The sequence below is a fragment of the Triticum dicoccoides genome, chromosome 4A, assembly GCF_002162155.2.
Source record: "Triticum dicoccoides isolate Atlit2015 ecotype Zavitan chromosome 4A, WEW_v2.0, whole genome shotgun sequence".
NCBI classification, from domain to species: domain Eukaryota; kingdom Viridiplantae; phylum Streptophyta; class Magnoliopsida; order Poales; family Poaceae; genus Triticum; species Triticum dicoccoides.
The window spans coordinates 546,630,613-546,636,237 of record NC_041386.1 but is presented as its reverse complement, the minus strand read 5'-3'; positions in this window follow the sequence as shown (position 1 = coordinate 546,636,237).

The window sequence follows — 5,625 nt, the reverse complement described above, 5'->3', positions numbered from 1 at the left end:
ATGCCGCTTTGTTTTTTGCGGGTCTCCTTTGAAGATGCCCTTCAAATGGTACTACCTCAGTTTCAAAAATTTAAGACGGGGCCTACCAAAACAACTTATATTTTGAAACAAAGGTAGTAAAGTAGAGACACATAATAAAGAAAATAAAAACTTTAGTAATGCAAACGACTCGTAACTACATTCGCACCAAACGAGTGATTTGCAAAAAAACATCGATATTAAAGGTTAGGGTTACAGAAACCACATTTTTATAGTTTTGTGCCAAAAATCACTAATCCTGGGGCTATTTTTTTTTTGCAAAAATCACTAGTCGTCCGGTTCGCTTGTTTTAAGCTCGATTATGACAGATAGGACCCACATTAGCTGTGTGGCGTACCGATTCGTGATAGACGACAGTACACTAGGTATTTTCCTAAAAAAAACTCATCCCCGCCTAACAAAATCTCCCTTCCCGCCCCGCCCGATCCAGGTCGGGATCAGATGTTCCCGCACACCACCGGCCTTGCCTCCTCTGACGTCATCACCGGCGGTGTACCGCGCGCCCAAAACTACCGCCGCCACGGCATGGCCCAAGTGCTCACCACCTCCTTCCCGTCGGGACCCTCGTGGGTGTCTACCATGCCGCTGTTGCACGCGTCGGGATGGACAACCTCCTTTACGTGGCTGCCGGCGACGTAGATCCACCCTCCCAAGGTTGTCGCGGGTCCCTTCCACGGCAACCCGAGGTGCAGTTACAGAGCTTTGGTCGATGGTGCTGGTGAGCCGGTTCGTACTCACCTGCAGCTACTTAGGCTCGACAATCAAGCCGGGCCAAGGTGGCCGGAATGCTGTCGACGAGAGGGCGAGCTCCTCGCACTGGCTGAGCTCCCGCGGTCTTGGCACAAAATTGGCCTCGGAATTAGTATTTTTTTGGCACAAAACTATGAAAGTATGGTCTGTGCAACCCTAGCATTTAATATTGATAGTTTTTGCAATTCACTCGTACCAAACAAAGCATAGAAGATGCATGCAATTGGTGAAAGTAGCCGCAAAGTGCTAGTGGAGCACATACACACATCATGCATCTTTGGTTGGTTGTTTGATTGGAGAGTTAAACAAAAGTGAGAGCTAAGGTTTCGGATGATAGCATCCGCTTACGGCCAGCTTCTAGTGGGCACGACAAAGTGGACGTGTGACTACAACTTATTAGCATACTCCCTTCATTTTAAAATATAGTGTGTCCGCGTTTCCCGAGGTCCAACTTTAACCCTAAATTTAACCAACAAGACCAACTGTGGCGGGAGAAAAAATTATATAATTGAAAACTTCTTTCGAATACGAATCCACTGATATAATTTTTGCTCCCGCCGCAATCGGTCTTGGTAGTTAAATTTACGGTCAAAATTGAAACACGTAGATAGAGGAAGCACTACATTATGGAATAGAGGGAGTATATACTACTAGACACCACTAGTCGACGATGACAGTAAGACTTCGGTGTGAGAAAAGAGGCGAGCATGTCGTGTGTTACGCTTGTCGATCTCTTGGTTCGGCGCCTAACACGACAAAATGAATATGGGCTTCCTTTGACGATCCAAAGCAGATGGTTGCGGCTAAGACTTCAAAGTAGCTTTAGGTCTAGCTTCGGATTCCTTCCGTTCAGTAGTACATCAACTGCAGCTTGAACTTTGGAAATAGAATAACGAAACTTATCAAATATTCGAGCACTTAATAATACTCCAAATTTAATAGAAGTCAACCTGTAGCAACGCACGGACACGTTTACTAGTAACTACTCCCTCCGTTCCGAATTACTTGTCTTGGATTTGTCCAGATACGGATGTATCTAGACTCATTTTAATGCTAGATACCTCCGTATCTAGACAAATTTAAGACAAGTAATTCGGAACGGAGGGAGTATATAAGTGACCCCTAAAAAAGTATTCCCTCCATCTCAAAATTCTTGTTTTAGATTTGTCTAAATATGAATGTATCAAGTCACATTTTAGTATTAGATACACCCGCATCTAGACAAATCTAAGATAAAAATTTTGAGACGGAGAGAGTAACTATAGCCACCGCCTCCTGCTCCTTCTCCAAAAAAAGCTAGGGTTCCTGCCTCTTGCCAGCGCCGCCGCAGCTCCGCCTCGTCTCCGGTGGCCCTAGGGCCATGGGACGCCGTGGATCCTAGTAAGGGCCGGCGGGAGGGCTCCGATTTTAGTCGTTCCTTTTCATTTTGTTAGGCTTTGTATCCTGTTCAGAAAGATGAGACGTCGGCGGCTCCCTGGAGATAGAATAAAGGTCTTCCCGCCTAGCCCCGTTCCAGCGGTGCGCCTAGCATCGTTGGTGGGTGTGTGAAGGTGTGTCTTCGGCGGATCTATCTTTGATGGATTTGTTCGGATCTCGTCGTTGTTCGTTTATATTCGTGTGTCTTTGGGTTGGATCCTTTCGATCTACGTTATTTCTTCATCGGCGGTGGTTGCTGCTCTGGTGCGCTGGTCCTATGGCGCCTTAGGACGACGACGTTCCGACTGTCTACTACAAAAGCTGTGCCTGACTCCGGCGATGGAGGGGCGATGACGGTGGCGCGCCTTCGGCTTGCTTCAGTGCTTGTAGTCGTCGCTAGATGCTCTATGAATCAGGATGTAATTTTTGTTATTTTCGGTGTTTGTTGTATAGTCATAATTGAAAATGAATAGATCAGAAGTTTTCTCGCAAAAAAATAACTATATAGGAATTCTCTATTCGCCGCTCGTCGCGTCGAGTTGTCGACGCAACACACAGAGCTGGCAATCGAGCGGCGACCTGGGCCGACCCATGAATGTGTTCGAGCATTCTCCGGTTTTGGGAACCTTCTAGAGTTTCCTAGCCAGGTTTTCTGGTTTGGGAACCTTCTACAAGGTTTCTTGAACCGTTTTTTATTTCACCGGTTTTTACTGTTTCCTGTTTCTTTTTGGTTTTTCCTGTTTCTTTTTCTATTTCTTTTTTCTTTCTTTTCTTTTCCTTTTATGTTTCTTTTTTTACTTTTCAAGTATATGTTTATTTATTTTTAAAGTTCATGTTTCAAAAATTGTTCGTAAAGTTAAAAAATGTGTGTGCTTTCAAAAAAATGTTCAATTTTTTTAAAAATGGTTGTGTTTTAAAAAATTGTTCATAAATTCAAATAATGTTCACAATTTCCAAAAAATGTTTGAGAAAAATGTTCTCATTCTTCAAAAATTGTTCAGAATGGTTTTGTTCAAACTTTTCAAATAATGGCTGGGATTTCAAAAATGTTCCTTTTTTCAAAAATTGTTCGCAAATTTCAAGAAATGATCCTCTTTCCAAATTTCTGTTCACGTATTGAAAAAGTTGTTTTCATTTTCAAATTTCGTTCACCAATTCAAAAATTGTTTGCGTTTTCGAAAAATGTCCAAAGGTTTAGAAAAAAGTTTCTGTCTCAATTTGTTGTTCACCTATATAAAAATGTTCGAATTTTCCAGAATTGTTCATGATTTTCCAATTGTTCTCAGTTTAAAAAATTGTTGTGAATCTAAAACGTCGTCCCTGTTTTTAAATTTTGTTCACTGATTCAAAAAAATGTGCACGTTTTCAAAACTTGTTCTGGAATTTTTAAAAATCTTCATGTTTTCAAAATGTTAGAGTTTTTAATAAATTTTTTATAATTTCAAAAGATGTTCCATTTTTTGAGTTTCTTTACTAATACGATTTTTTTTGACATTTTTGAAAAATGCTTGGGGAGTTGAAAATTTCTTCATAGTTTCAAAACATGATGAGAAATTTAAAATTCGTTCGTGTTTGTTAAAAATTATTTGGAACTTAATTAAAGTGTTCGAAATTTGAAATATTTTTTTTGCTTTTTAAGTCATGTTCAGTTTACGCTAGTATATTTAGTACTTTACAGTTCGCTCTGCTCATTATGTCAACAACGTTCAATAGGTGGACTGGTTAGCCGTATTCATGCACAAACATTAAGTCTGTAGTTCGAATCCCAGCTTGTGCAAAGCAATGCTTTTTGCCCGACAGCTCACTTTGTTCAACTTGAAATGGCCCGGCCCAGTCGGGAGCGCCCTATGGGTGAAGGGAGGTCTGTTTGCCGCAGAATGCGGCGAATAAGATCCCCCAACTATATAAGTGAGTATGAGTACAAGCCCGAGCCCCAGATTTCATACGCAACAATACATGGGCCTCTTTGGTCTTCTCCAGGGCCAAGCGGGAAAATCGAAGGCCCTGTGTGAAACTGTAAAATGGGACTTAACTCACTAAAAAAACACTCCATAAACATGACTATAATTATACAAAGATCATAATATCTTACGTACCAATTGGAAGTATCAAGAATAATTCCTATTCTTGGTTGTATAGTCTTCATTAAACAACATCATTCTTTTAGTGTTCTTTGTAATAAAATCTTCAATAATATTCTCATAATCAATCTTCTACAATATACCACTCTCCAATGTTATTCTGGCCAAATCAGTGAGTCATTGTTATGTCATGGTACTTCACATCTAGGACTTCAATAGCCTTATTTAGTAAAGCTCTGTTCCCCCGGGGCTTCGAGCCCTTTTCTTCTAAAAAAAGCTTTGTTTCGTTGATGCAACAGTCACAGGGATAGTCAACAGAACTCTATATGTAATACTTTGCATCGGGGAAACAATCATGCCGCTTTAAAAACTTTAGAATTTCAACTGGCCCGGTTTTTTCTTTTGGAATGGAATTTTGAGGAAACATCAACTCCACATATAGTTCATTAGCATCAACGTTAGACTTTCCATCCTTTTTAAGAGCAACCTCAAGATTACTACAACAAGTTTTCAAGCTCCTCTTATCCAATGACTGTAACTTTTCACAGGTAAAAAGCTAGTACCCCTGATATTGGTCCAATATGCTTGTAACTGAGCTAATTGGTTGATCAATAATACATATAAAATAGTTGACTCCGGATGATTCCTCTGCAAACTATGTGGCAACATTTGTCATCCGGGTTCTTATCAACATTTGTACTTTGGCTATCTCCAATGCTTCTAAAAAACTAGTTTCCCTATACACCTTGAAGAAAGGTATCAGTCCATTCTTAACTAACAAGATTAACTGAGCTCATGTGGAACAGTAAAATCAGTAAAACAATTCAAAAAAAAAAATCAAAAATTCCGAATTTTTTGTTAGCAAGCTTTGGTGAATCTTTTTAAATTATTGCAAAGTTTCTTCATAGAATGACATTCGTGGAAATCCTGGCAAAAAGACTAAATTGATGCTCCAAAAAAGTTATTTTCAAAAGCATTTTGGAGTCCTGATTTTTTTTGCACGACTTGCACAAATGTAATTTCATAATAAAACTTTACAGGCATTGATTTTTTTATCAAAGTTTGCCACAAAAAATTCATTATTTATTTATTTCAATTTTTTAGAACATTTTTTTGGATTTTACTGTTCACCTGAGCTCGAGCTGAGAAGCATATCCTTTGCTGGAAAGTGTTTGCTTATAGCCTTATACGGCCACGGCATAGTTTGAGCCGAGAAACTCTGATTTGTACGGTTTAGTTAGCAAGTCCAGGCCGCCCACGCTCCGGCCAGCCCAATTCCCTCGCACGCGGCGCCTCAGTTCTTCTTCCTTCGCTCATCTCAATTCCGCCCCCCTTCCTC